This window comes from Hydra vulgaris, chromosome 03 (assembly GCF_038396675.1).
Source record: "Hydra vulgaris chromosome 03, alternate assembly HydraT2T_AEP".
Classification (NCBI taxonomy): Eukaryota; Metazoa; Cnidaria; class Hydrozoa; order Anthoathecata; family Hydridae; genus Hydra; species Hydra vulgaris.
In genome coordinates this window covers 35,834,262-35,855,546 of record NC_088922.1, presented here as the reverse complement: position 1 = coordinate 35,855,546, position 21,285 = coordinate 35,834,262, and the positions used below count along the sequence as shown (strand labels likewise).

At 26.1% G+C, this 21,285-nt stretch overlaps 2 long non-coding RNA genes across 2 annotated transcripts; both read left to right on the top strand.

Moving 5' to 3' along the window:
* Positions 1-393: 393 nt before the first annotated feature.
* LOC136078118 (uncharacterized) lies at positions 394-11,674 on the top strand. The gene is made up of 5 exons (XR_010637542.1): positions 394-5,360; positions 5,631-5,727; positions 9,213-9,399; positions 9,600-9,696; positions 11,193-11,674. It is a non-coding gene; the product is annotated as an uncharacterized LOC136078118 (long non-coding RNA).
* Positions 11,675-12,628: 954 nt separating this feature from the next.
* On the top strand, positions 12,629-15,237 carry LOC136077719 (uncharacterized). The gene is made up of 3 exons (XR_010637212.1): positions 12,629-13,262; positions 13,460-13,556; positions 15,052-15,237. It is a non-coding gene; the product is annotated as an uncharacterized LOC136077719 (long non-coding RNA).
* The last annotated feature ends 6,048 nt before the right edge of the window (positions 15,238-21,285 follow it).

Here is a 21,285-nt window from a genome sequence, read left to right as displayed (position 1 = left end):
TTCGAATTTGGACAAGCGATTAGGATTTTAAAAAGATTTAAAAAAAAAAAAGAATCTACGGTCTGGGTTTTTCGCTTCAAACATTTATATTTTATGTTAACGCAAAATTTATCATTTTATATTTTTCGTCTTTTCATGTTTTACAGACCTGATCATTTAACGGAAATATGTCGTAGTCAACAAAATATCATACAGACGCTATAGTATTTTAAAATGAGGGCATCAACTAAATTTAATTGGCATATTTAAATATCTAGTAAATTAGGTATTTAAGTAAAAAAATATAATACAAAAATTAATTTTTTTTTTTTTTTTTTTTTCAATTTACAGATATACATTAAATATCTATGTAAATTTTGTATTTGTAAATTTAAAAAAAAAAAAAATTTTTGTAATTATTGTAAATATTGCTAATAATTAATAATATTATAATATTATTTAATTATCTTCGTTTATGTTTTACGCAAATATAAAATATATAATACGTTTCATTGCATGTTTTATTTTTGATTTTTTTGTTGTTATTTTCGATTTACTTTACCAGCTAACTTATTTTACTGAAATTATTAATAAATCTTTTTATATAAAAACGTTATTAACTTATTTTAAATTATAATATTTATTAATATGCAAATTTTATTTGTAACTTTCCTAACTTAAGATAAACAGCAAGAATGTAAATAAAGATTTTTTGAATAACAAAAATAAATTAATGAAATAACTTATTAAACGCATTGAACAATTCCGAAATTCCGAACGAATTTTCAATAACCCAAGAGATTGTGGTGGTCGGCTGTGGCGATATAAGAAAACAGCAGTTTCGATTGACACGAAAGATACAGACAGTGACAAGAGAAGTGAAGAAGACAACGAAGATGATAACGCTTCTCGATAAAAAAAGCGAAAGACATCTTTAAATAAATATTAATATCTTGTATTTTGAATAGCATTACTTTGTAAATAATATGTAATATATAACAGTTTATGTAATATGAATCGTAATAATAAATAAAAACTTTTTTTTATATATTTTAGTAATAGTAATAGTAAAATAGATGGTGTAGCGAATTACCATTGATCTCAAAATATAACTGGATAGCGTATGCGGCAAATTTTTTGAAGCCAGTTTTGGCCTCCCAAGATGGCGACGGTTTCGGTTGATTACAAATAAAGAAATTTTTGTTACGAACTTATATGTCATTTACATATATAAATATTATGAAATGTACATGCCTCAAATATAATTTTTGGTTTTACATAACAATAATTAAAAAAAAAGGCAATATTACATATTTACGTAAATTTCTCTATTGTTTAACAAAATATATTCTAAACAATAAGTTTGTATAATATCTTGCTTTTTTAAAGATAAATAAATGTTATTAAATAAGATAAAAATTTTCAGTTTTTTTAATTAAGAATTAGTTTATTTAACATTAGTAAAGAACAAATAAGGAACTAGTAGTTATACAAGTTAACAATTTTCAAACAACTTTCGAATAATTATTTTAAGTTTGAAAAACTGAAACAATTTTATTCATATTTTGTTTATTTTTCATTTAACTACTTTCTTTTAATTTTAGTTTTACTATAAATTATTTGTTTAATATTGTTTATAATACAATTTATGCACCTTTTAGTTCTTAACTACCCAATGCTGTGTGCTAGAAGGTTAATAACATAACTGCATGTTAGGCAGCTAAATATCTTTTTAAAATAAACTATTATGAAATTAGTTTTTCAAATAGATATCACAAATTTACAAATGCTGCATGAACTATTAGCTGAGCTCTGTGAGTACACACAACTCAGGGGTTCCTTCTAGAATTTTTTTATATAGTTATTTGTGTCATATTATTTTATTATATATATCTATATATATATATATATTTTTATTTTTCTAGTTAATTTGGCAGCCAAACTGCCAAATGAGCTAAAACAAGGAAAATATATTGTTATCACTTATAGTTGAGTGAAACATGAGGAGCTAGATCAATTATTATTTTCAAGAAATCGACTGATCTCAAAGCAGCACTTGCTAGTGCATTTTGAATTCCAATTTCATTTGGAAAGAGGCAATCTATTAAAACAACCAATTAATTTGGAAACACCTTTCTGTTTCGTTGCATATAACACTTATGGTTGGTTTAATCAAACCTCCTGTCTTTGAATTTTAAAAAGCTATTTTGTTTTAAATGGAAAGGGAGTACTAGTGCATTCTGACATTTAATGAGGATATTTTTTTTTAAGTCATTTTATCTATGTATCCAGCAATATATGGGATCAAAGTTTTTTTGTATTCAAATAGATTGTTGCAGTTTGGAATATCTGCATTATCGTGATCACTAACTGTTGGTTCTCTCTAACAAATCATATTTTCTTATTAATTCAATTTCAGTAAAAGATATTTTAGTACTAAAATCACCAAAAGAATCGTCTAAAACATATATATGAGTTTTATCTCTGATGCTGCAGTTTTCATTTGAAAATTGAACAGTATTTTGAATAAAAAGTTATTTATATGTAAATAGTTGGGAATAGATATTGCTGTTAAACATTTCTGCAGATCTCACAGCACCAAAAAAGAGCTCTAGATGGTTTTGACTGAACTTATATGATAATAAATAATTGTGATGGTGAACCTTCTTTTTCAACCCAGTCAAGAAATACCTTAAGCAGATTTAATTGCTGCCAAATATCCAATGAAATCAGTTTTTCGATTATACAAGATCATTTGTGTAGCAGTAATCTCTTTAAGACTAATGATATTCTTTAGCAAATCATTTACTTGAATTTAATGTCATATAATCAATCTATTATGCAAATAAACTCAACAACATATTTATAAAATTATTTAACAGCTATTTACAGTTCAATAATATAAAAAAAGTCAGCAAGCTGTAATATATAACCATAATACAGGTAAGCAGGATATTTAATTAAAGTTAAGGAGATAATTCAAAGAGGAGGAAATGTTTTGAATATTTCTATATGAAGATATAAATAAATTTTTTTCAAACAATGTATTTTTATATACATTTGTTTCTTCAATTGTATTGAGTGATTATCCTTCAAACTATAAGAAACTATTATTTACTTTTTATTTGTTTTAAAAGTTGTTATAAATAACTATAATTCAGACCTGTTTTTTTTTTACCAGTATAAGTGACACTTAATAATATTTTATTCAAATAGTTTATGCAATAATAGAATTCAAGTATAATATAATTCTAGAAGGAACCCCTAAGTTTTTGTATACTCACAGCACTCAGTTAACAATTCATGTAGAATTTGTACAAAATGTCATCTTGCTACAAAAAATAGTGAGTATAGTAGTAGAGAATATAGAGGGTAGAAATGATTGCCGTTTATCATACTGTTATATTATTAACCTTCTAGCATACAGCATTGGGAACTAAAAACTATAAGACTTATAGTTTTTAGTTCCCAATACTTATACATAAGACTTAACTAAATTTGTAAATGCCATTTAATAATAAATTCAATTATACAAAAAAAATATTTCTTTTTTTCTCTTATATTTATAAAATTCATTTGTTTTCTTTTATTTTTAACAAATTTATAAGCTTATTTAATTATTTTTTTTAGTAATTTGATATAGCCATTTAAAATGTATATCGGTTTCACCGCTAGGAACTATAATCGCCGCCATCTTGGGAGGCCAATTTTAGCTTCAACTTTTTTCGGAAAAAACAATAGAACCAGCTATCCAGTTATATTTTGAGATCAGTGCGAATTACATCACGAAACACATATATGGTTATATATGCGTTATATATGCGTATGTATATGTTTATATATGCGTTATGATAGCCTACACTCCCAGTCCCAGCAAATCTAGTATTGTAAATATTCGGAGTATTGATCACGTATAACATACCGCCGTTGATACCATAAAAATACGCATTTACTTTTAAGTTTCGAATTCGAGTTCAATACCACTTATTTATCAAAAATACGTATTATTTAATATTTGATCAAAATCGGATACGATATCGTACCCGATTTTGATCAAATATCAACATATAACAGGAAAAGGAAAATCTTTGCTTTAAAGTGCATGCTTTAACTGAAATTGTGAAAGCAAAATTTAAATTAAAAAGTTTTCTCTTGAGAAATTTAGTAAAAAGGAATAGTCAGGAATACATGAAAAGTTGTATGAAGAGATATCGTTCTGCTAAAGCAGTATCGCATATCTCCAATACAGTTACAGTACTTATTTGTACTAAAAAAGTTACTAAAACTTTATCATAAAAATATTTATTACTACTTTTAAACTTATTTAGTGTTATGAAGTCCTAAATTAATATAATTCAAATATATTATAAATCCTATCATTTCATACCTTACTTATTTTATTATGTTGATTATTATTTTATTAACATTTCTGTTATGCTATTACCTTTCTTTTTGTACTGTTTTAAAAAATTTAGAAAAATAAATTAAAATTTCGAGCCAACACTGACATTTTATTGTTGCTAAACGTTAAATTTTGTTATAAGGATTGCAGTTCTTCTATCTGTTTTTTGCTCTTTATTCAATAAGTATTTGATTTAAATTAAATATGATTATAATTTGATATTTTATTATGAGATATATGTTTTTATATATGAATATATAAATGAATCTTTTTAGATTTTTTCATGTTATTTTTTAATTTTTTGTTCGCGCAATTCAAGTTATATATGTTTATAGTTTGCATATATATTTATATTATGTTCAAAGTTAAAAAGTTTTTGATAAATATATGTATGTGGTATTATGTGTTATGTAATTGTTCTAAAAATGTGTCATTAAAATAGTATAAAATGTATCTATTGTGTATATAAATATTATATGAGGTGTTTATATATGTTATATAAAGTTAAATAAATGTATTGTGTTTTATAGTTATTATATATGTTTATATTATGTTGTTTCCATGTTTTCAAAGTGTGTGACTTGGCAAATGTGTTGAGCAAGATTTTGCGTAAAGTTGTTATTTATGTTACTAATGTTGTTACATTTGGCTTACCTTTATGTTGGTGTTATTGAAACTCACTGCTTTTAATCATTCACTAAAAGCCACTCAAGAAAAATCATTTTGCCGTATATATATTTTGTTTATATCTCAATTTGAATTTTTAGAACCATAAGTACCCATATGATTTGTTTTCTAAAAGCTAACATGAAATAACAATATTTAACAACTACTACTCTCTTATCATGACATCTTATCTCTATCAGATATATTGATTTTCGGTTCATATATGATGTTTTTCTTTGTATTTACTTATCCATTACATTTTTTCATTTCAGATTTATCATATGATGGATTTATGTGATATAAAAGAACAAATGTATGTAAATTTTTATGAATTTTTTCTAGGCTTTTCTGAATGTGTTTCTTATTAACATGGTTTTACAAGCAAGGTCTGCAAGCAAATTTGAGCTGAAGATTTTTTTTAGCTTTAAAGGAGAATTGGCGTTATTCTTTGTTTAATTTAATTTGTTTTAATATAGTAGTTCTAACAAATAAATGTTTGTTTGTTCTTGGTTTTTTACTTATCTGTTTTCAGATTCTTATACACTAGGCAACTCAGCTAAGCAAGTTTTGTTTTATTTTTTAGTGCTATTGGAAAGAGCTGAAAGTTATTTTTTAGAGTTATTGAAAAGAACTGATGTGTTTTTTAGTTTCTTCACACGGTGTAACTGATACTGGTTTGAGTAAGTTTACTATTTTGTTTTATTTTATATTGGATTTATTTTATATTTGATATATATTATATTAGATATATATTTTGTGTATTTAACATGGAAAACTGACTGTAATTTGTTGACACGAAAGTTTATAAACTTAAGTCTGCCTATATTTTAGTATATTTATATATATATATATATATATATATATATATATATATATATATATATATATATATATATTATATATATATAATTACTTTAGAGTCAAATATACTGACTGACATTGCTTCAATTTTTTATACAAGATTGTGCATTTATTACTTTAGTTCATTATGGTAACAATAATTTTGTGCATTGTAGATTCTTTGTTAAATTAAAAATAATTGATGTAAATAAATATTGTTAAATATTTTTGATTAACGACTTATGTATATAAACATATAAAAAGATATGGATTTCAATAAATCTTAAGTTTAAATAAAGTCTTTGATTAGAAAAGATCACAAGTTTTAAGATTCTTTTACGTTCATTTATTCAATTGTAACCATAGTAAGATTACTGGTAATACGTTTAATGATAACAGTTAAATTGAAGCAGATAGTATTAGGCTCAACGAAGTTATTAATATAAAATGCTAATAGGCAACTTGAAAATAGTTGTCAAATGAAAAAAATAGATCTAGGCAGGATGAAATTAATCGTTGTTGAAATGTAAGAAATGCAACTCGGCGTGCAGAAAACTTACTTGACAGAATTCAGTGTCAAGCAGTGTTAATGTCTGTTAATTTGATTTTACTTTAGACACTTCAGAAGTTTTTGGTCATCTTTTGATTAGTTAGCTAACTGTTGAAACATGGTTTTAATTTTGTAAATTTAGTATGATGTGAAATTTACTCTATTAATCATTAGTCAACAGTTAGAGAGAAGCTGGTGCTTAATTAAGAAATGCTGGAAATTAGCTTTTAATCAAGGTAAAAATAATTTTGTTTACTGGTAACATAATAAAACCAGTTACTAGCATTTATTCCGTGCTTTTTTACATTTGTTAACATGATGCTTTGGAAACACTTTCTCTCTCTCTCTCTCTCTTAGATGAGAGGGAGATTTAATAAAACTTATGTAATTACTGAGCTCTTACGTATTTCTTAATACCACAAATGATAATGACCATTTATAAGAAATATTTTACGAGTTGCTTGCTATTTTAGCATATAGTTGCTCAAATTGTTTAACTATAATTGTCCCTTGCTTGTTCAAATATTGTAAAAAATAAAATCTTTTTAGTCCAAGTATTTAAGTTAATAAAATATCTTATTAAGTTGTGGTGTTATTTGCCAGCGTTACTATAGTAACAATGTATACATTGTGTTGTCTAGCCTTTTTATAATCTTTTTTAATTATTCTGTAGACAGAATATATGAACCTGTCATTTCGAAAAGGACATAAGTCCAAAACTTTTAGCAGTTAGTTTATAAGTTTGAATTAAAAATTTCTGTGTGATTTATGTTTTTTTTATAAAAAATAAAAAATACATAAGTTATATACGTTCTTTATTTATCTACTTCTATGTTTAATTTCTTTAGCAACCTAGACATTATTTTAATAAAAATCATATTTTTGTTGATTTTGAAAAGTTTTAGTAAATGGACTTGTGCCCTTTTTGAAATGACAGGTTCATATATTTTCTGTTATTATTATCCTAATTCTACTAACAATAAAATGCAAATAGTACTTTTGTAATTATAAATTGTAATTTTTTTTTTATGTCTTTTTTAAGGTATTTGCAGGCTTTCCTTGACTTTCCTTTTCTGGTACTTGTGTTGTGACAGATTTTAAAAAGAACTGACGTTAATGCGGTCTTTATGTCGTTACCTATAAGCAATGAACCCAGTCGGCATATCTAGTATTGTAAATACTCGGAGTATTGATCACCTATAACATACTGCCATTGATACCAGAAAAATGCGCATTTAGTTTTAAGTTTCGAATTCGAGTTCAATACCACTTATTTATCAAAAATACGTATTTATAATATTTGATCAAAATCGGATATGATATTGAACCCGATTTTGATCAAATATCAACAAATAAGGGGAAAACGAAAATCTTTGCTTTTAAAGCGCATGCTTAAACTGATATAGCCGAAATAAAATTTAAATTAAAAAGGTTTCTCTTGAGCAATTTAGTAAATTATCTCCAGTACAATTACAGTACTTTTTTGCACTAAAAGAGTTACTAAAACCTTATCATAAAAATATTTATTACTACTTTTAAATTTATTAATTTAGTTTTATGAAGTCCTAAATTAATACAATTCAAATATACGTTAAATCCTATCATTTCATACCTTGCTTATTTTATTCCGTTGATTACTATTTTATTGACATTTCTGTTATGGCATAACATTTCTGACATTTCTGTTATGGCATAAATTTTCTAAAACAGAACAAAAAAAGGTAATAGCATAACTTATGCTATTACCTTTTTTTGTTCTGTTTTAGAAAATTTAGAAAAATAAGTTAAAATTTTGAGCCAACACTGACATTTTAATTGTTGCTAAACGTAAAATTTTGTTATTAGGATTGCAGTTCTTTTGTCTGTTTTTTGTTCTTTATTCAATAAGTATTTGATTTAAATTAAATATGATTATAGTTTGATATTTTATTACGAGATATATGTCTTTATATATAAATATATATGAACCTTTTTAGATTTTTTCATGATAATTTTAAATTTTTTGTTCACGCAATTCAAGTTATATATGTTTATAGTTTGCATATGTGTTTATATTATGTTCAAAATTAAAAAGTTTTTGATAAATATATGTATGTGGTAATATGTGTTATATAATTGTTTTATAAATGTATTTTTAAAATAATATAAAATGTATCTATTGTGTATATAAATATTATAAGAAGTGTTTATATATGTTATATAAATTTAAATAAATATTTTGTGTTTTATAGTTAGTATATATGTTTATATTATGTTGTTTCCATGGCATAGAAACAACATAATATAAACATATATACTAACTATAAAATACAATATATTTATTTAAATTTATATAACATATATAAACACTACTTATAATATTTATGGACCATGTTTTCAAAGTGTGTGACTTGGCAAACGTGTTGAGCAAGATTTTGCATAAAGTTGTTATTTATGTTACTAATGTTGTTACAGTTGGCTTACCTTTATGTTGGTGTCTATTGTTAAAAATTATAAGTGGTTTTATTATTGAAAGTCACTGCTTTTAATCATTCACTAAAAGCCACTCAAGAAAAATCATTTTGCCACATAGATTTTGTTTATATCTTAATTTGAATTTTTAGAACCATGACGTACCAACATGAATTGTTTTCTAAAAGCTAACATGAAATAACAATACTTAACAACTACTACTCTCTTATCATGACATCTTATTTCTATCTGATATATTGTTTTGTGATTCATATATGATGTTTTTCTTTGTATTTACTTATCCATTACATTTTTTTATTTCAGATTTATCATATGATGGATTTATGCAATATAAAAGAACGAATATATATAAATTTTTATGAATTTTTTAAAAACATCTGCTAATAATTAGTCCAGTGAACGTTCAAACTTCAATGTTGCATATGTCATCTTTAAGTAGTTTCTTGGCTTTTCTAAATGTGTTTCTTATTCACATGGTTTTACAAGCAAGGTATGCAAGCAAATTTGAGTTGAAAATTTTTTTTTAGCCTTCAAGGAGAATTGGCGTTACACTTTTTTAAATTTAATTTGTTTAAATATAGGAGTTTTAACAAATAAATGTTTGTTTGTTCTTTGTTTTTTTACTTATTTATTTTCAGATTCTTAAGAACTTGGCAACTTATCTAAGTAAGTTTTTTTTTTTCTTTTTAGTGCAATTGGAAAGAGCTAAAAGTTATTTTTTAGAGCAATTGAAAATAATTGAAGTGTTTTTTAGTTACTTCACACGGTATAACTGATACTGATTTGAGTAAGTTTACTATTTTGTTTTATTTTATATTGGATTTATTTGATATTTGGTATATGTTATATTAGATATATTAGATATATATTTTATGTATTTAACATGGAAAACTGACTGTAATTTGTTGACACAAAAGTTTATAAACATAAATCTGCCTATATTTCAGTATATTTTATATTTCTCTGTATCTTTATAAATATTCTTTCTTAGAAAAAATAACAGACTAGAAAAAATAAATAAATTCTTTTTGAAAGTAGTTGAAAAAAATGATGATGTATTTCCATATTTCATTGTGTAAAGTGTAATACCACTATTTAAAGGTATGTGAATAGATATATAGGGGAACATGGAGCAAGATGATGACTGTTTCGAAAAACGCCTGTATCTTAGTCTGTCCCAAAAAATTAAACTTACCTTTAGCTGGTGATGTAGCGATGTAATAAATCAAGTCAAACGAGGATAAAAAGTTTTTTTCTCAATGTCAGAAAAACTTTTTTAATACTTAGCTTTCATCATAAAAATAATATTTAAAAAGAAACCATTGATAAATCTAGTAAAATTAATCTACTTCCCTTTCAGCTAAAGTCAACTGTTATATTTAGTTTTGCTAAAGAGATAACTGTAGGTCGTCATCTTGCCCCATTCGTCATTTTACCCCATATTCCCACACATATATATATATATATATATATATATATATATATATATATATATATATATATACATATATTTAAATAATTAATTTAGAGTAAAATATACTGATTGACATTGCTTCATTTTTTTATACAAGAATGTGAATTTATTATTTTTATGCATTAAGGTAAAAATAATTTTGTGCATTGTAGTCTAGATTCTTTTTTAATTAAAAATAATTGATGTAAATAAATGTTGTTTAATATTTTTGATAAACGACTATTGTATGTAATCATATAAAAAGATATGGATTTCAATAAATCTTAAGTTTAAATAAAGTCTTTGATTAGAAAAGATCACAATTTGTAAGATTCTTTTACGTTCATTTATTCAGTTGCAGCAATATTAAGATTACTGGTAATATGTTTAATGATAATAGTTAAATTGAAATAATTAGTATTAGACTCAACGAAGTTATTAATGTAAATGCTTATAGGCAACTTGAAAATAGTAGTCAAATGAAAAAAAATAGATCATTTCTAAGAAATATTTTACGATTTGCTTGCTATTTTATGGCATAATTGTTTAAATTGTTTAACTATAATTGTCCCTCGATTGTTCAAATATTGTAATAAATAAAATCTTTTCAGTCCAAGTATTTAAGTTAATAAAATATTTTATTAAGTTGTGGTGTTATTTGCCAGTGTTACTACATTGTGTTGTCTAGCCTTTTTATAATCTTTTTTAATTATTCTGTAGTCACGGAATATATATTTTCTGTTATTATTATCCTAATTCTACTAACAATAAAATGCAAATAGTACTTTTGTAATTAAAAATTGTAATTTTTTTTTAATTTCATTTTTTAGGTATTTGCAGGCTTTACTAGACTTTCCGTTTCTGGTACCTGTGTTGTGACAGATTTTAAAAAGAACTCAACTGATGTTAATGCGGTCTTCGTTGTTAACTATAAGCAATGACGTTACTGATATGGATTCAAAGTTAAAATATTTATAGATAAATTTGTATTTAATTTTTTAGATAATATCCCAGTCGGCATATCTAGTATTGTAAATACTCGGAGTATTGATCACGTATAACATACCGCCATTGATACCAGAAAAATACGCATTTAGTTTTAAGTTTCGAATTCGAGTTCAATACCACTTATTTATCAAAAATACGTATTAATAATATTTGATCAAAATCGGATATGATATTGAACCCGATTTTGATCAAATATTAATAAATAAGGGAAAAACGAGATTCTTTGCTTTTAAAGCGCATGCTTAAACTGATATAGCGAATATAAAATTTAAACTAAAAAGGTTTCTTGAGAAATTTAGTAAATTATCTCCAGTACAGTTTTACTTACAATACTTTTTTTGCACTAAAAGAGTTACTAAAACTTTATCATAAAAATATTTATTACTACTTTTAAATTTATTAATTTAGTTTTATGAGGTCCTAAATTAATATAATTCAAATATACGTTAAATCCTATCATTTCATACCTTGCTTATTTTATTCCGTTGATTACTATTTTATTGACATTTCTGTTATGCTATTACCTTTTTTTGTTCTGTTTTAGAAAATTTAGAAAAGTAAGTTAAATTTTTGAGCCAGCACTGACATTTTAATTGTTGCTAAGCGTTAAATTTTGTTATTAGGATTGCAGTTCTTTTATCTGTTTTTTGTTCTTTATTCAATAAGTATTTGATTTAAATTAAATATGATTATAATTTGATATTTTATTACGAGATATATGTCTTTATATATGAATATATATATATATATATATATATATATATATATATATATATGTATGTATATATATATATATATATATATATATATATATATATATATATATATATATATATATATATATATATATATATATATATATATATATATATATATATATAATATATATATATATGAATCGTTTTAGATTTTTTCATGTTATTTTTAAATTTTTTGTTCACGCAATTCAAGCTATATATGTTTATAGTTTGCATATATGTTTATATTATGTTCAAAATTAAAATGTTTTTGATAAATATATGTATGTGGTAATATGTGTTATATAATTGTTTTATAAATGCATTTTTAAAATAGTGTAAAATGTATCTATTGTGTATATAAATATTATAAGAAGTGTTTATATATGTTATATAAATTTAAATAAATATATTGTGTTTTATAGTTAGTATATATGTTTATATTATGTTGTTTCCATGACACAGAAACAACATAATATAAACATATATACTAACTATAAAACACAATATATTTATTTAAATTTATATAACATATATAAACACTTCTTATAATATTTATGGACCATGTTTTCAAAGTGTGTGACTTGGCAAACGTGTTGAACAAGATTTTGCATGAAGTTGTTATTTATGTTACTAATGTTACATTTGGCTTACCTTTATGTTGGTGTCTATTGTTAAAAATTATAAGTGGTTTTATTATTGAAACTCACTGCTTTTAATCTTTCAGTAAAAGCCACTCAAAAAAAATCATTTTGCCATATATACATTTTGTTTATATCTTAATTTAAATTTTTAGAACCATGACGTACCAACATGAATTGTTTTCAAAAAGCTAACATGAAATAACAATATTTAACAACTACTACTCTCTTGTCATGACATCTTATCTTTATCTGATATATTGATTTGTGATTCATATATGATGTTTTTCTTTGTATTTACTTATCCGTTACATTTTTTCATTTCAGATTTATCATATGATGGACTTATGCAATATAAAAGAACGAATATATATAAATTTTTATGAATTTTTTAAAAACATCTGCTAATAATTAGTCCAGTGAACGTTCAAACTTCAATGTTGCATATGTCATCTTTAAGTAGTTTCTTGGCTTTTCTAAATGTGTTTCTTATTCACATGGTTTTACAAGCAAGGTATGCAAGCAAATTTGAGCTAAAAAATTTTTTTAGCCTAAAAGGAGAGTTGGCATTACACTTTTAAATTTAATTTGTTTAAATATAGTAGTTTTAACAAATAAATGTTTGTTTGTTCTTTGTTTTTTTACTTATTTGTCTTCAGATTCTTAATAACTAGGCAACTTATCTAAGTAAGTTTTTTTTTTTCTTTTTAGTGCAATTGGAAAGAGCTAAAAGTTATTTTTTAGAGCAATTGAAAATAATTGAAGTGTTTTTTAGTTACTTCACACGGTATAACTGATACTGATTTGAGTAAGTTTACTATTTTGTTTTATTTTATATTGGATTTATTTGATATTTGGTATATGTTATATTAGATATATTAGATATATATTTTATGTATTTAACATGGAAAACTGACTGTAATTTGTTGACACAAAAGTTTATAAACATAAATCTGCCTATATTTCAGTATATTTTATATTTCTCTGTATCTTTATAAACATTCTTTCTTAGAAAAAATAACAGACTAGAATAAATAAATAAATTCCTTTTAAAAGTAGTTGAAAAAAATGATGTATTTCCATATTTCATTGTGTAAAGTGTAATACCACTTTTTAAAGGTATGTGAATAGATATATAGGGGAACATGGGGCAAGATGACGACTGTTTCAAAAAACGCCTGTATCTTAGTCTGTCCCAAAAAATAAAACTTACCTTTAGCTGGTGATATAGCAATGTAATAAATCAAGTCAAACGAGGATAAAAAGTTTTTTTTTCAATGTCGGAAAAACTATTTTAATACTTAGATTTCGTCACAAAAATAATATTTAAAAAGAAACCATTGATCTAGTAAAATCTACTTCCCTTTCAGCTAAAATCAACTTTTATATTTAGTTTTGCTTAAGAGATAACTGTAGGTCGTCATCTTGCCCCATTCGTCATTTTACCCCATGTTCCCCTGTATATATATATATATATATATATATATATATATATATATATATATATATATATATATATATATATATATATATATATATAATTAATTTAGAGTAAAATATACTGATTGACATTGCTTCATTTTTTTATACAAGGTTGTGCATTTATTATTTTTATGCATTAAGGTAAAAATAATTTTGTGCATTGTAGTCTAGATTCTTTTTTAATTAAAAATAATTGATGTAAATAAATGTTGTTTAATATTTTTGATAAACGACTGATGTATGTAAACATATAAAAAGATATGGATTTCAATAAATCTTAAGTTTAAATAAAGTCTTTGATTAGAAAAGATCACAATTTGTAAGATTCTTTTACGTTCATTTATTCAGTTGCAGCAATATAAGATTACTGGTAATATGTTTAATGATAATAGTTAAATTGAAATAGATAGTATTAGGCTCAACGAAGTTATAATGTAAATGCTTATAGGCAACTTAAAAATAGTAGTCAAATGAAAAAAATAGATCATTTCTAAGAAATATTTTACGATTTGGTTGCTATTTTATGGTATAATTGTTTAAATTGTTTAACTATAATTGTCCCTCGATTGTTCAAATATTGTAATAAATAAAATCTTTTCAGTCCAAGTATTTAAGTTAATAAAATATTTTATTAAGTTGTGGTGTTATTTGCCAGTGTTACTACATTGTGTTGTCTAGCCTTTTTATAATCTTTTTTAATTATTCTGTAGTCACGGAATATATATTTTCTGTTATTATTATCCTAATTCTACTAACAATACAATGCAAATAGTACTTTTGTAATTAAAAATTGTAATTTTTTTTTAAATTTCATTTTTTAGGTATTTTCAGGCTTTCCGTTTCTGGTACCTGTGTTGTGACAGATTTTAAAAAGAACTCAACTGATGTTAATGCGGTCTTCGTCGTTAACTATAAGCAATGACGTTACTGAAAGGGAGTCAAAGTTAAAATATTTATAGATAAATTTGTATTTAATTTTTTAGATAATATATCAAGTTATTAATGTGTTTTTGTTGTTATTAACGATTTAATAACTCATAACCCGTATTATGGGTTGCTTACTGCTAGTCATTATCATTATGTTATGAATTCATATTAGTTAACAAAATTGTATTGAATATTCTCTGGTTATCGTGTTTTATACGTGTTTAAATGCGAGTTTGATACTCAGTAGGCGTCGTATTGTATACCTGTCTACGCATCTGATGTCGTATTGTATACTGTCTGTATACGCATTTGATGTCTATTTTTAATGCGCGTTTGACACGATAAAATGGCTAACAAATATTCGTAAATAATGCGTATTCTGGAAAGTTTTAAATGCGCATGTAATACCAGGAAAATATCGTATTGAATATTCTCTGGTTATCGTGTTTTATACGTGTTTACAAGAGTTTCAAATGCGAGTTTGATACTCAGAAGGCGTCGTATTGTATACCTGTCTTTATACGCATCTAATGCGTATTTCTTATGCGTATTCGACACGATAAAATGGCTAACATACATACCACATCGATACGTATTTAAACGAGTTTCTAATGCGCATTTACAACTAAATTTGCCGACTGGGATATCAAGTTATTAATGTGTTTTTATTGTTATTAATGATTTAATAACTCATAACCCGTATTACGGGTTGCTTACTGCTAGTCATTATCATTATGTTATGAATTCATATTAGTTAATAAAATTGTATTGAATATTTTCTGGTTATCGTGTTTTATACGTGTTTAAATCCGAGTTTGATACTCAGTAGGCGTCGTATTGTATACCTGTATTTATACGCATCTGATGTCTATTTTTAATGCGCGTTTGACACGATAAAATGGCTAACAAATATTCGTAAATAATGCGTATTCTGGAAAGTTTTAAATGCGCATGTAATACCAGGAAAATATCGTATTGAATATTCTCTGGTTATCGTGTTTTATACGTGTTTACAAGAGTTTCAAATGCGAGTCTGATACTCAGTAGGCGTCGTATTGTATGCCTGTCTTTATACGCATCTAATGCGTAATCGACACGATAAAATGGCTAACATACATACCACATCGATACGTATTTAAACGAGTTTCTAATGCGCATTTACAACTAAATTTGCCGACTGGGTAGATCGCCGCGTAAACGCCTAATTTCCAACGTAGTCAATTTCATTTTTGATAATCGCTCCTCATAACACAGATGCTTAAGATTCTGTATCAGTTTGGTTGCGTGACGTTGGACCTTTATTTTATTCATTACTTATTTACTATTTATATACTTTATATACTTTTTTTTTTATATACTTTATATACTTTTTATTTATACATTTATATACTTATTTATCTAGTGTTTCAATATCACCTTTCAAAGTTGGATTCCATACAGGGATTGCAAACTCATGGTGCGGTCTAACTAGCAATGTGTACAGAGTACACATCATTTCTGTATTTAAATGAGTGAAGTTACGCTTGATGACTCTGAGTACACTCAGCGCTTTTGCTGCTGCTTTAACTTGATGATGCCATTTGTCTGATGAGATCAATACGCCGAGGTCACGTTCTACTGTTGTTTTGCCAAGTTTGTACTCAACACAATTTTTTGTAACCGTATAGATGGTCTTTGGGTTCTTTTTGCCAATGTGCATAACATTGCACTTCTCTTTGTTTAATTCCATAAATTAAGTTGCTATACGAATAAATCCTTCCAAAATTTTGCATGGAACTAACGTTAAAGACACTGGTCTATAGTTTAACGCTAGGTATGGGCTGCCCTCTTTTTAACAAAGGGGTTATGCTTGATTCACTCCAACTATTCGGTATTATGCCCGACTCAATTGTAAAGCTGAATATGATTGCTAGAGGTTTCGAGAGTGTTGACGCACATTGCTTAAGTACATACGGGCTCACCATTTCACTACCCATCGCTTTGTTTTCGTCCATTTGTTCTAGTTTATTTTTTACATTCTCTGAATTTAACGCACTCCTCCAGTCCTAGTGAATGTCTTCATTTATTACTTTATCGAATTTCGGAAATGCTGTATCTCCCTCGGACATGAAAACAGATTGAAAACTTTCATTTTGACAATTGACGATTTTTTTCTTGTTGAAGATTATTGCAACTGTATTGTCTCTCAACATTTGTAATTTATGTTTTAACTTTGTGTGTCTTTTCGCATACGAATAGAATATCCTAGGACCTGTCTTTATCTTTTCAAAATTTATTTTTTCGTACTCGCTCACTGATTTCTTGACGGCTTTTTTCACATTCTTATTTGTCACTTTGTATACATTTAATAATTCGATATTTTTATGACTTGTTGCTCTTAGACAACTTCAGAGTATTCTTTTAAGACGTATTAATCGCCTAACTTCAGCCGGTATAAGTGGATCCTTTTTTGTACTTTTTGTTTTGTTTTGTTCAGGCAAAATAAATTGCTAACACATGCTGTTATATTTTTCTAAGAACATTTCGTAACACTCATTTGCTGATTTTCCTGCAAACTCCTTATCCCAGTCAATACGCTCTAGTGCTGCATTCATTCTTGTATAATCACCTTTCCTGTAGGCGTCTGATTTATCATGATAAATTTCTCTTATAATGGTGCTGTTTGTGATGATACTCCATTGAATGACATTGTGTCCCTTATCGCTTGATCCTAGTGGTAGTCCTATTTCCATGTCTATCACTCTTTCTCTGTCGTCCGTTATTACAAGATCTAGAATGTTTGTTTGTTTTCCATTCTCAATCTAAAACGTTGGTTCGAACACGAAATGGAGGAGATAATTTTCGTTTAAATTGTCGACAAAGTGTAAGCTCTGATGACAGTTACCTTTAACACATACGCACAGGTTGTCAGACCATTCAATGTTGGGGTAGCTGAAATCTCCAGCTATAAACATACCAGTGAGTTTTTTGTTATCCACTAGATTTTTAGCTTCTTTTATGATTTGTTTTAATTCTGCATTTAATTCAGGTGTGCTGTTTGGTGGCCTGTAAAAACACCCCAGAAGTATGTCATTTTTTTGGTCTATTTCCATTGTTTTGGTTGATTCTGGAATCCTAAATATGAATACATTTATTTCTTTTTTTGTTTTGTCCTGTATCTCTTTACTAATTACATTTAAAATGTTGGCTTCATTTACATTGATGGATCGAGCTGCATCTGATGCAACCGCTGAGAATAACTTTTTACTTGTTACAGATGTTTGAGCTCGGTTGGTTTCTTAGTCTATCAATCAGTTTAGCATTCTCAATTCTAAGTTTCGTGTTGTCTTGAGACAATAGTGCTATCTGTGTTTTTATCTCCACAAGTTCCTTAGTCATCTCAGCTTTAAAATCATTAACATCTTTTTGCAATTCTAGGTTTCTAACCATTTTGATCCTCGATAGGAGGGCTACCACCCTTAATAACAGTGAATTACCTCCTGTCTTATTACACAGGAACTATAAAGTTTCAGTATGCGTTTTTTTCACAAAAAAAAAGAATTAAAAAAAACAACCACGCTTTAATACTCATCTTTTTTGAGTGGTAACGCGTGGGTTATTTTTTGATCGCTCTAGGGCTAGCCTTAAGGGACCCTGAAATTCCGCGCGGACATTTTTGTCAGGGTCCCTTAAAGGCATGCCCTTAAGGGACCCTAAAGTTTTTTTACGGCGGGATTTTGCAGCATTTTTAATTAATCTAAAGTGTGGTTTCTTTTTGTCTATATTGGTAAAATAGACCATTCAATTTTTCGGTCCATAAGTTGTTAGTTTGAGCTTGTTTGCACAGTTATAAGCCATACGTTTTAGAGTAGAAGATATAACTAAGCCACTGTCATGTATGGAATAGCACTTGGCTCAGTGTGCAGCTTATGTATTGTGGAAATACTAATTAATTGCCGCAAAAAAATTAAAAAAAAATCTTAAATCTTTTTGGGAAATACAAATTAAAAACGTGCATTTTTCACAATGGAGTCACTTAAGGTCCGAAATAAAAGACACTCTTAGGCGGTTTTTGGTATATTGGCTAATTTATAGAAAACTTTTGCGCTTTATGGTCGACTAAAAAAAAACTATTTACCAAACTAATACGTAAACTAATTGTTTTAAGTCGGTACTTTATATGTATGCGCTTACAAACAAGTCAGTTTACTTATTTTAAATTGTTTACTTTGTTTCTACTTTTACTTACTACTTTGTTTCTACTTTTACTTAGGGCAAAGGAGGGCATTAAGACCACTTTTTTCATATACTTTCAGGTTTTTCTATTGTAAAAAATGAATATTGTGAATTTAACGAAAATTTTTTTTCCTAGTGACAGACAACATATTTGTATACGAGGCATAGCATTTTATACGGAAAAAAAAAAGTTTTGTATAGTGCCAAGACTGGTAAGAAGTTATAAAAAAAAATCGCAAAAAATAAAAAAAGGGGGGCAATAAGACCAAGTATATTAAATGTATATATTTTTACCAAGACTTAGCGCAATTGTTAAAATTTTATTCGATAACTTAAATATTGTCCCTTTTTGTAATTAAAGTGCCTTCAACATTATATAAAATGTCAAATATGTCATAACACACCTATTTATCACTTCTATCTCCACTTATTCCAAAACCTTTTATGCGGTATACGGTAAAATACGGTACAGTAGAATTTCGACCAGGAATAAAATACTATCAAGCTAAAACTTTGTTCAAGTAAACACAAATGTATGATATTTCACAAAAACAAAAGCCCCAATTATTTTAGCTCCGAAAGGTGAACTTTTGGGTCTATATAAAAGGGCCTATATAACTGTTTGGGGAGAAAAAAAGATTTAAAAAAAAAAAATTTACTGTTGGAACAATTTAACTAATTATAATTTAAATTCGTATGAGAAATGTGGTCTAAAAATGAGTATTCAAGAAGTTATTATTAAATATGCCAATCAAAAAATTATAAGTAATACAGGTATACATTATAATTTGACTATTGAAGTAATCCTTTATATACGATATAATTTATACCAAGTTAAATCTATTGTCTATAGCTATTCATTATATAAATAAAACAAATTTCAAATCCAATTAGTGGTGTGTGATGACTAACCACGGATCTATGCCAAGGGTGGATCCATAGTAAGGGGGAGGCAATCGCTCCCTAAGATATTTTCAATTTTTTATTTTTTTTTAGTAAACTTTTATATTAACACAGCACTTTGTTTTAAGTAAGTGAGTAAACTAAAGAGGCTTTTTAAAATCAGCAAAAAAAATTATGGACTTGCCTGCTTAAAAATCATCAAAACTGAAAATTAACCCCCCCCCCCTAAATTCATAGGTGGTCAGGATCCACCAAATTGAAAAAGCATGCCTTTCCCTCCCCCCCTCCCCTATTACTACAAAGTCATGACCCCCCTTCCACTTGATATGTGCTCTTCATTAGTGATCCAGTAGCAAAAAATTCTGACTCGTTAGTAACTTTATTTTCTTAATAATAACAAAAACATAGTGTTACTTTATAAAATCTTCAGTAAAAGCTATTTGAAACATTATGGTTAACTTTTGAGTCAAAAACGAATGAAATAAACTTAATTATTTTTTATTTCATATATCGTCGAAATATGCAAACTTATAGAGACCATTATCCTATATTTTGTCTTTTCTGTAAAATAATGTAATTATTTTACAGAAAAGACAAAATATTACATTATTTTTTAATTTATCTTAAGTTTCTATCCTTAACGTGTAATATTGTGGTAATTTGAGGCTGGGAACTGAAATATCTCAAAACTTTGTCACTATTACCCGAAATGTGGGCATTGAGCTAATAATTTTTTTTTTTTCCTATCTTATAAAACATTTAAATTTATCAGCAGGTTTTTTAATTTGATCAAATAACCTTATGTTTAAAAGTTACAATCATGTAAGATTTCACCTTCCCTAAAATGAGGGGGTTGTATACTTTACTTGATCATATTTTTAGAATACTTAAATAAGATTAAAAAGCTGTTGACGAACTTAAAAATATCATAAAACTGTGTGAAAACAAATATTTAAAAAGAAGTCAATTAAAAAATAATAATTTTTAAGATTATATTTTTACAAAAACAT